This window comes from Macrobrachium nipponense, chromosome 10, assembly GCF_015104395.2.
Source record: "Macrobrachium nipponense isolate FS-2020 chromosome 10, ASM1510439v2, whole genome shotgun sequence".
Classification (NCBI taxonomy): domain Eukaryota; kingdom Metazoa; phylum Arthropoda; class Malacostraca; order Decapoda; family Palaemonidae; genus Macrobrachium; species Macrobrachium nipponense.
Window position 1 is genome coordinate 59,645,991 of NC_087204.1, and position 10,000 is coordinate 59,655,990.

Sequence of the window (10,000 nt, forward strand, 5' to 3'; positions counted from 1 at the left end):
GAGAGAGAGATGTCTGAATGCGACGCGGTTCTAAGATGTAACAAAATACACGTATGAAACGAGAATACATTCATGTACGTACCGATCAAGACAGAAATCGAGCAATAATTAAGATTGACATGTTTTGATAACAACATGAAGACTGCCAGCTCCCTTAATCTAAAGGTGATGAAAAGTAACTGAAACAATTCTAGCTTTAAACGGACAAAGATAATCTCTCTCTTTTCATACTACGTTATATATTCCTTTAAAATATGTTATGCGAAATCTGAACACACATTTTAAACATCCCATCTCTATGCTATCCAGGAATCTGGAAAAATGTTGCCAAAATCTTATACATAATATTTTATACAGTCAAAGAGGAGATATATGCGTTTTGAAAGTAGCAATATATATATATATATATATATATATATATATATATATATATATATAATATATATATATATAAACTCATGAACGTGGTTATTCTCTATCGTTTTATCAACGTTGTGTAAACATAAAATATTCTGTGCCTTACGGTGCTATTCAAGATATTGTTTTTCACAGCTGTAGAAATGACAAGCTTCATAGGGTGACGCATATAAAAATATCTTTTTCAGGAAAACCTAAAAGCACTTTTAGGTTAGCTTGTAGATTTTGACGTCGCTGTCACCGGCTTTGTGGAGTCCCCCCTTATCTTATTACCCTACAAAGCTATTCATATTAGGAATTATTTCCTCATCTGACAATAAGGCTGATCGGCAAAGGATACAGTTGGTGTTCTTCATGGCCTTGACCACATATCCAACAATATTAGGCACGTCGACATAATCATAGTCCGTTTGTTCTGGTTCATTATCAATGATATTACAATGTTTAGCCGCACTAAGGCACGACACTAAAGGGGTTCCTACAGCACCACTTGCATTCAAAATATGGCTATTATCTGCTGGGAGACAATTACCAAAGTTATGTATGTGATGTCTCAATAAGAGTTGCTTGTATGCTTCCCTGAACTGTATAACTATAGGGTTGTTATTAAAGCTGCCCTTTGCACGAACAGCAGAGAATTAAAGTTCTAAATGGTCCTGACTCAATTTCTATGTTAAAAGATATTTTAGAGGAGGCTCCTTCACTATCAACATAGTTTTGAAAAATGTTTTTTTACTGAGCAAATGTTCAGTACAAATCCTAAAAATCCTGTCTTTTTCTTGGGATGTCTATGCGGTGGGACAACATGATATTCCCTTAGGCCTAAGATATATTCTTCAGTATCCTCATAGGTGCTTTAAATCCTTGCCATAGAGGGTTCCTTGAATTCAGAGTATCAAATAATTCGTCGAAAATTCTCAGAAATTCTATAGTTCCTTCAGTCTTTAAAATTATTTAAACTGTGTTCATTACTACATTATTCAATGGCATCAACAACACTTGAGCTTAACACTTGTGCTGCCAAGTTTGCATTCATTTTCTGCTTCTGCCACTGAACATGTGCTGTTCTTAACTTGTTTGCCAAATAAAAGCCTTCTGATTTTTGAAGTTGAAGAAGATTTTCAACAAAGTCTCACAAAATTCGTCTTCCTTCTAGAAGTATATTAACATTTACATTAGGGTCAGATGGATGTGGAAATGATGAGTTTATGTATGGTACAGTTAAAACTGCCCCTAACTATGGCCATTGTCAAATTATAGGAAGGACCATCGCAGGTCACTGATACAACCTGAACACTAACGTCATGAAGTCGATGAAGGATCTCATTAACTATGTTTGCTCTTTCCTTTCCGGAGATGCCATTAGCCAGGAAATATCCTAAGGATACCTTCCAGGACGCATTTATAGCAACTGCCATCATCACCAACGCTTCACTGACCAGACCAAGGTCTCCTCATCTGCATCCTCTATGATCCCACTATCTAGTATAATGACGTATCCATATGACTTCCCATTAATTACATTCAGATGTTTACAAATGGACATCTCATCCATGCTAAGGAGCAGACTACTGCCATATTGTTATGTTTGTGTTTTTCAATAAATTTCTTCAAGGTTTTAAAGGCCTACTGAGTAAATCCAGGTTCAAGGTCGTCCTTGAATGGGGGAGAGAATAGGAAAATGTTTTTTTTTAACATACTCGTGTGCTTTGAGTAATGCTGTGTTCCCCCTTTGCTTTGGCTTTGTTTTTTAAAAAATTGCTCAACAACAGTTTAAGGGACATCATCTAATACTTTATTCAGAATTATAACACAATAATTTGAAACAAATTCCTTTTGTTGCAATGTAGTAACAACTGAATACAGGTCCTCCACTTTCTTTGGCAGTCTTTTCACACTGTTCTGACTGAAGATGGATCTGCTGGCGGAGATATCGAAACTGACGAAAGGTTTGGTGATACGGAAATTTGGACTGAAGTTTTAAATATGGCTTGTTCTAAAGATGCTGTGGTAGTAAATGAAGATGGAACTGACGTTGTTGTAGCAAGTTGTGATAATGGCACAACATCACTGCCGAGAGTTGAATCAGTATTCAAATTTTTCATAAGCACAGTAGTTACTGGTGGCTTCCTTCCTTTCTTTCTGTTTCTGTCATACACGAGTGAACTATAGTGATTTCTGGGCCTCCCTAGGTGATAGTGCCCACATACGTTAATAAATAATATAGGAATAATATTTACATATTCTGTGAAGTATTCGGAACAATAAAATACACAAATTTAGCTTATTAGCATAAATGAATTACTACTGAAAATGAATATATATATATATATATATATATATATATATATATATATATATATATCTATATATATATATATAGATATATATATATACATTTATATATATATAATATTATATTTACGATTATAGTCTATATAGAATATATATATATATATATATATATAATATATATATATATATACAAAACACACCACACACACACACACACACACCACACACCACACACATATATATATATATATATATATATATATATATATATATATATATATATATATATATATATATGTTACCTTGCAAAGATGAGAGGGGAAGGTAAATATCGTTGGTATAGTGGAGGGACGAAGTCAAATGTGTAGGCTCATTTTTCATGGAATAAACATTTGTGTATTTTTTTTTGTAAAAGCTAAAACTTGCCTGATTCTGTTTGAATATGACATAAAAAAAAAGTGGGTTCATTTCTATTTATTTATTTTCTGCATTGTAATTCCCTGAAATCCAAGATGGCTTCCGTGGTACAAAAATTGCAAGAACTTGACTTTATGATTGATATGAACCTTGCTCCAATAATTTTTTTTCAGCATCTGTTCCTTGTAAAACAGTATCCAGATATTCCCAGATGGATGACAACTAATCTTTTATATTTTGGAAGTTTCAGACAGACACCTTTCCTGAATTAAATATGGCAGGCCCAAAACCAATGTTTGAATGCAGTCGTTGAGCACAGTTTTTCAGCATTAGGTTAAGGTTTAAATATTTGGTATATATATGTGAACCTATACTTAGATGCATTTTCTTTGTATTGGCAGGAAAGAAGTAGCTGTAGCAATGAAAAGATTCCTTTGAATCCATATATACACAAACCAACATGGCAGAGTTTTCATCTAACAAGAAGTCAAAGACTGTCGATTTTGACCTTTGCTTTATTTGTCAGCTGATTAGCAAAGAAACAGATTATACAAACTATGTGCTTCACCCTTTTTTGCCTTCAGTGGAGAAACTAACTACAACAACTGATGTTCGAGTTCATATAGGGAAACAGAGTTTTCTGTATTAAATAATCGAATAAGTGGTTCGTCTGCCAATGAACTGCTACAGAGAAGTGATTCTTACCACAAAGCTTGTTATAAGGATCTCACAAAAAAAAAAAAAAAAAAAAAAAAAATTGAACGAGCAAAGCCAGGTATGAGAGGGGACGAGCAATAGGCAGAGTCCGTGACATAAAACAGAAGAAAAAAGGACGGCCATCAAAATGGTCGTCTACATGTACTGCATTACGACCTACATGTACTAGAAGCAAGACTTTCGACAAGGAGATGTGTGTCATTTGCCATGAAGACAAAACAGACAAGCTGCATGATGTGTCAACTGAAAACATTTGAGCCCAGCTCAAGGCGATTGGCCAATAAACAACAAATGAACACCCGAAAGTCAGACTGAGCTATGTTGTTGGATCATCCGATCTATTAATAGCTGTTGCAGAGAACATGAAGTATCACCTGATGTGCTTAAGCCATGCAAAGCGAGACATAGAAAAGGCTATGAGACAACTCCAAAAAGATAATATTCATTTCCCACAGTTAGTGTCTGACCTGATACTCGACATGGTGGAAACAAATTAACTTAACTCAAGAATCTGTTTTGAATAAGAACGAAATTGAAAAATCATGTGAGAGTTTGCTGGAAGCAAATGGGTTTCCATTGCCCGATGTCACGGACCCAAAGAGGGCCGCTACAGGTTCGATATTATAATAAACAAAAAAGATTCAACACCAACAGTTGAAGCTGGGGATACGAATACAGAAAGAAACACCAACAGAACAATGGTTTATTTACAAGCTTACTAATAAAGGTAAATGCAGAATGGTTTCTCCTATTTACATAAAAAAAATAAAATCTTACAATGCGTGAACTGGGGAAACAGTGAGGCAATGAAAATACTTGCTCGCCAGTTTTGCAGCTGTCGAAAATCAATGCTCGCAGCGACGGCTTCGCAAAGGAGAGCTGTAGAACTTTAGATGTCTTCTTGACTTCGTACTGCAGAAATAAATGTTTATTCTTGATACTCGAAGGGCAGGTTACTCCTCAAAACCAACTTGTAAGACGTTTCTTCTCTGAAGGGTTGTTCAATCGTCGGAGTATCTCCCTTTCCGACTACGGACGACTTAACTTCTCTCTCTCTCTCTCTCTCACTGTGGACGACTTCACTCGACTCGGACCACTTTCTCGTGTGCACTCTTCAACTCTTATCCATCGTCTGTTCCTTCTTCTCTTGTCTCTCTCTGATGATCTCTCACTGATAATCTGATCTCTCCTACTTCGTCAGTCGTATATATACGGCGACCTGGGGGCGGGGCCTATACCACAAACGTCACAGGCTCCCGAGATGACAGGAATGTCTTAGAAGGATCTCGACGAAATATTGCACCACATTTCGCGGCGTGTTCTGACGACACGTCGACGCCTGTTGAGTTTCTGTAACACACCTGGCGATTCTCGAACCATCATGAGAACAGGCACCTCCAACAAGTGCGCGAATGCCTCCTTGCAGCAGAACTTCTCGAAGAAGATGCGTTTTCCTTTCCTTTAATATGTAATTCCATGCTATAAAGCAATTACCATGACACCTGATCATCCACTATAAAAACCATACCTAAAACAACTGATTTTGGACAATATCCCTGATGTGCACTTCACCAAACCTCCTGACAAAACAAAACCAGATCAAGTACTTTCTACAACGGCCAAGGAAGCCCAGTTAGCCGATCCAAAAGACCTCAGAGAAGATTTGAAAGTCCTCTTGAAAGGTGCTAAAATCGTGGGAAGAGACATAGCAAATGCACCTCCATGGAAATTTCAAGGAACATTTGATGATTATGACTCACCTGCTTTGCTCAAACTCTTCTGCAAGCATATTATTCAAGGTTTGCATGAAGTTAAAACTATGTTTTCGAAAACAATTTGTACTTGGAGTAAGGTTTAAATTACCAATCTGTGAGACATATTGTTTGATGAAAACATACATTAAAAGGGTTAAGTCAAGATGTGTTATATATACAAATAAAATCTTTTGCACTTCGATTAAAGTAACAGAAGTTCTTGTCTGAAATTTGGTTAAGTCGTCCAAACCCATACACCCACTTACTAAACCTTTCCGATAATGGAAAAGTTCCCTTTTACTTTATATAATGTGGCATTGTTAATATGGATGATGTTGCGAATTCTAAACTGAAGTCAGTACTGCCTTATGTGCCACAATAATATGCTAAAAGTATGACATGTTAAAACAGAAAGGGTTTGCTAAAAAATAATAAATAAATAAATAAATAAATAAATAAATAAATAAATAAATAAATAAATAAATAAATAGAAAATAAAAATAGACATCCATAGCTGTTTTTAGTTAGAATCGAATAATAGGAGTTGCTTCCTGAAACATTCTCCCAAGTGTGACGTTTTGGAACTTTGTTGGGAAACCACGTATCGTGATACGCATTTCGTTAAACAGCTCTAATGCTGTTTTTTATATTTAAAACTGGAAAAAAACGATGGCATAGACAGTATCCTACAAGCATACATACTTCATGTAATTCACAGTAACATGCTTAAACGACGAGACTGGTTGACACATCTCGTGTCATACCTATTGGCCTACATACTAAACATTTATTACCATCAAGATTGTTATTTTGTATCATGTGATATGTGCAATATTTATGATATTCTGATATCAAACTAAAAGTGCCACTCCATTTATGTGCCACGATGATATGTTGAACATATGACACATGTTAAAGAGAGAAAGCGGATCTACTTCTGTAACGACATATAGCTAACTGGCACAAAATAAGGGACAAATAAATTCTATTATGCTTCGTTTACCTGTGAAATTTTAACCCATTTTCTCTTGAATACTTGTTTTTCCCATTTAGGCAACTATAAGCCACACATTGTACCAGTATGGCTATCAGGATAAATAAAAAAAAAATCGCAACCACACTAAGCCCCAGTTCAAATTTCGCGCTTACAGGACTTTCAATATGGCCACAAGGCTTTGCAGTGCCGCCCTGATGGAACAACACCGAACTACGTAGTACTGGTATAGAGATCGCAACTCCAGGTATATACTATCTATGTTAATTTCCATGAGCCCATCACCAATGGGCCTAAAACAAATGGAGCAAATTATAACTTTGCTTAACCACATCAGTGAAGGTTTTGATAAAACTTTCTTCCTATTTATGTTGATGGTTTACTTATATATAATTTCTGCATTATGATACAAATGAGAGATAAATACATACACACAAACACACACACACACATATACATGTATACATATTTGTATATATATATATATATATATATATATATATATATATATATAATATATATATAATAAATATATATATGTGTGTGTGATATATATATATATATATATATATATATATATATATATATATATATATATATATATATATATATGAGACTTTTTACTACATACATATATATTTTGAACTATTTCATTGACTTTCAAGAATTTGTTGGAAGTCTATTATTATATCAATGAATGTACACCCTTTCCTTTTCAGGAACATAATATAGTACGTAGATTTTGAATGTGACATAAACAATCCTCCTGCATTACCCGTAGACGGATAAATATGCCTCCGATTATGGTTGCTGTGAAGATGCTTTCAATTTATTTGAAGATTTTTATCATTATTATCTGTCTCCAACTCGCAGGGAACCTTTTTGTGTTTACAGAAGACAAACTTTCCAATCTCAGCTAGCGTTTAGAATAAGATCTTACGTGAACTTATATTCCTGGGTATATTCACAATCTGTTTTTAAATATTGTTTAAAAAATTACAGAAGTAAGATGTCATCAATCTACAAGATTCGAACCACAATGGTCCATCGATTTCATTTAACTATAGCTCCCAAAATCAATGCCATTGTTCGTCGTACTCCATTTTTCTGCATCTTCCTAAACGTATGCTAATGAAAAGATTCGAATATTTTTGATGACACATTCAAATGGCAAACTCCTGTACCATTGTTATTTGACAGCTTTCCTTGCTTGATTTATTTCCACTCCGCTTCGCCCTCTCTCTCTTTATGCAATAGCCGCTCTGTTTCATCCGACGAATTACAAGTATTTTTGATGAATCCATTAATACTCTTGAATCGAAGTAATTTTCTATTGGAATTTGAAAACCGAGGCACATTTCTCATCGCACCCGCCATTTTTTGCGCTTTTCCTCGTTGTTTTTCGAGTTAATGTGTCTTCGAAGTGAGCGAAGCGCAAAGAGAACTTGCGCCTCTGTCCCCCCGAATCTGCATAGAAGTGATTGTTGTGCTCTGAAAGAGTGAGTGTGCGCGCTTCAAAGGCAATTGTTTATCTTTTCAATATGGATTTTGTTCTATGTGAGGGAGATGAATGGAAGAATTTTCGAAATTAGAGTCTTGAATGGAATTTGAGATAATGGAGTTTCTTGCCAGGAAAGAGAGAGAGAGAGAGAGAGAGAGAGAGAGAGAGAGAGAGGAGAAATTGTATCGCCCCTTGGAGTAGTGGAGTCCTCTGAAAGTCACATTGTTTATGATGGGGGAGGGGGTAACATGATGCCAGAGGAGAGAAGGGGATGGGGTAGGGGGCTTGAGTTGGTTGTGGAGGAAGGGGGTGTGGGGAATAGCTTTCGAAGAGCTTCTGTTACAACGCTTTTTGATTATGGCCATCCTTTTCAGGATTTTTGGGGACATGAAAGTAAGATAATGTGATCATTGTCTTAGAAGAGGGATGCAGGAACAATGGCCAATGCAGAATATTACGCACTTAGATAAATACGTCTTTTCATTCCTGTTTTATTATTTTCTTTTTCACTCGACTTTTCTGCCTTACAATATTTTGAAAGCTTACATCTGAATAACAGCTTCGAATATGCTGCTGGAACGGTAAATAAACTCCAGATTTTTTTTACGACTTTTTCTTTTTTTCTTAATAATTGTGACGGTTTTAGAGCCGAGTGTGAAACGGAGTAACACGGCAGACTTTTAATTTTCATTTCGCCGGATTTTTAATGCAAGTGTTTATTATGTTCGTGGACAAAGACGGTTCCTGCTTAAGGAAAAAAATTACTGATGGTAGAAAAACTCGCATTGTAATGAACTTGCTGAATACTTTATTCTTCCAAGTGTGTAAATATTTTCTGCAAAATTTTCCCTTATAATTTTATTCTGTTTAGTGGACCCAATCAGAGAGAGAGAGAGAGAGAGAGAGAGAGAGAGAGAGAGAGAGAGAGAGAAGAGAGAACACGTTAATGATTTCTAAAGAAAAGGGAATACGGAGAAACATTTTTAAAAATATGTGATAAACAGGAGTTATTTTATGGCTACACGCATAAGTGTATAAATAATCAGACGTGCATAAAGTGCTTGGGATGGTCAAGTGTACTGAAAAGGAGCCGGCTATAGCCATAGGAAAGCGGATGAAGAGAAGAGAGGAAAAGAAAAGTAAAAATAAATAACTTTAAAACGAACGTTTAAGACTTAATTTGCTTAACCTGTTTGTATGCAATTGTTACACAGCTACTGAACTATTATTTGTTTAAATCAACTATCGCAAATCTAACACACGCGCACGCACATACTATTTCGATGCATCAGGATGCAGGTAAGGCTGGTGCTCTTATATGATTGCACGTCAGTGATTGCTTCTCACTGCTGTTTCTTGGCTTTGTAATCCAGCAGTTATTAGGTGGCAGTTATGAAATCGAAAATGAAACACGTAATAACTTATTCATACTAATCACCTCCAGTTTATCTATAATGGTTTGAAGCAGGCCTTGTCGAAGCGTTTCCACATTACTGAGGAGGGTTTTCATTCGAAATTTCGTTCCTGTAAGCCAGACCAAGGTGAGAGTCCCTCATAATTTCTTGTTAGATTGGATAATTATATGGTAAAATAGTTGAATTGTCTGGAGGTACGCGAAGTAATGAAGGTCTCAAGGATTTGTTTTTGAGGGAGCAGTTCATGAACAGTTGTAGTAAATCTCTGTCTATGTTAATCAAATAACAACATCCCAAGAATGTAGATGAAATGTCTAATCTTGCTGATCAGTTTATTGAAGCTCATGGTTACTCTTCTTTTATCAAAGACTCGCAGGTCTTTCAGAAACTCTCTGTAATTGGAAACAGTTCCAAAGGAGCTGGCCACAATGGGCAATTGCAAGCGCAGTATACAGACTCGTTGCAGAAAAGATGTGAAAGAAAGTGCTAC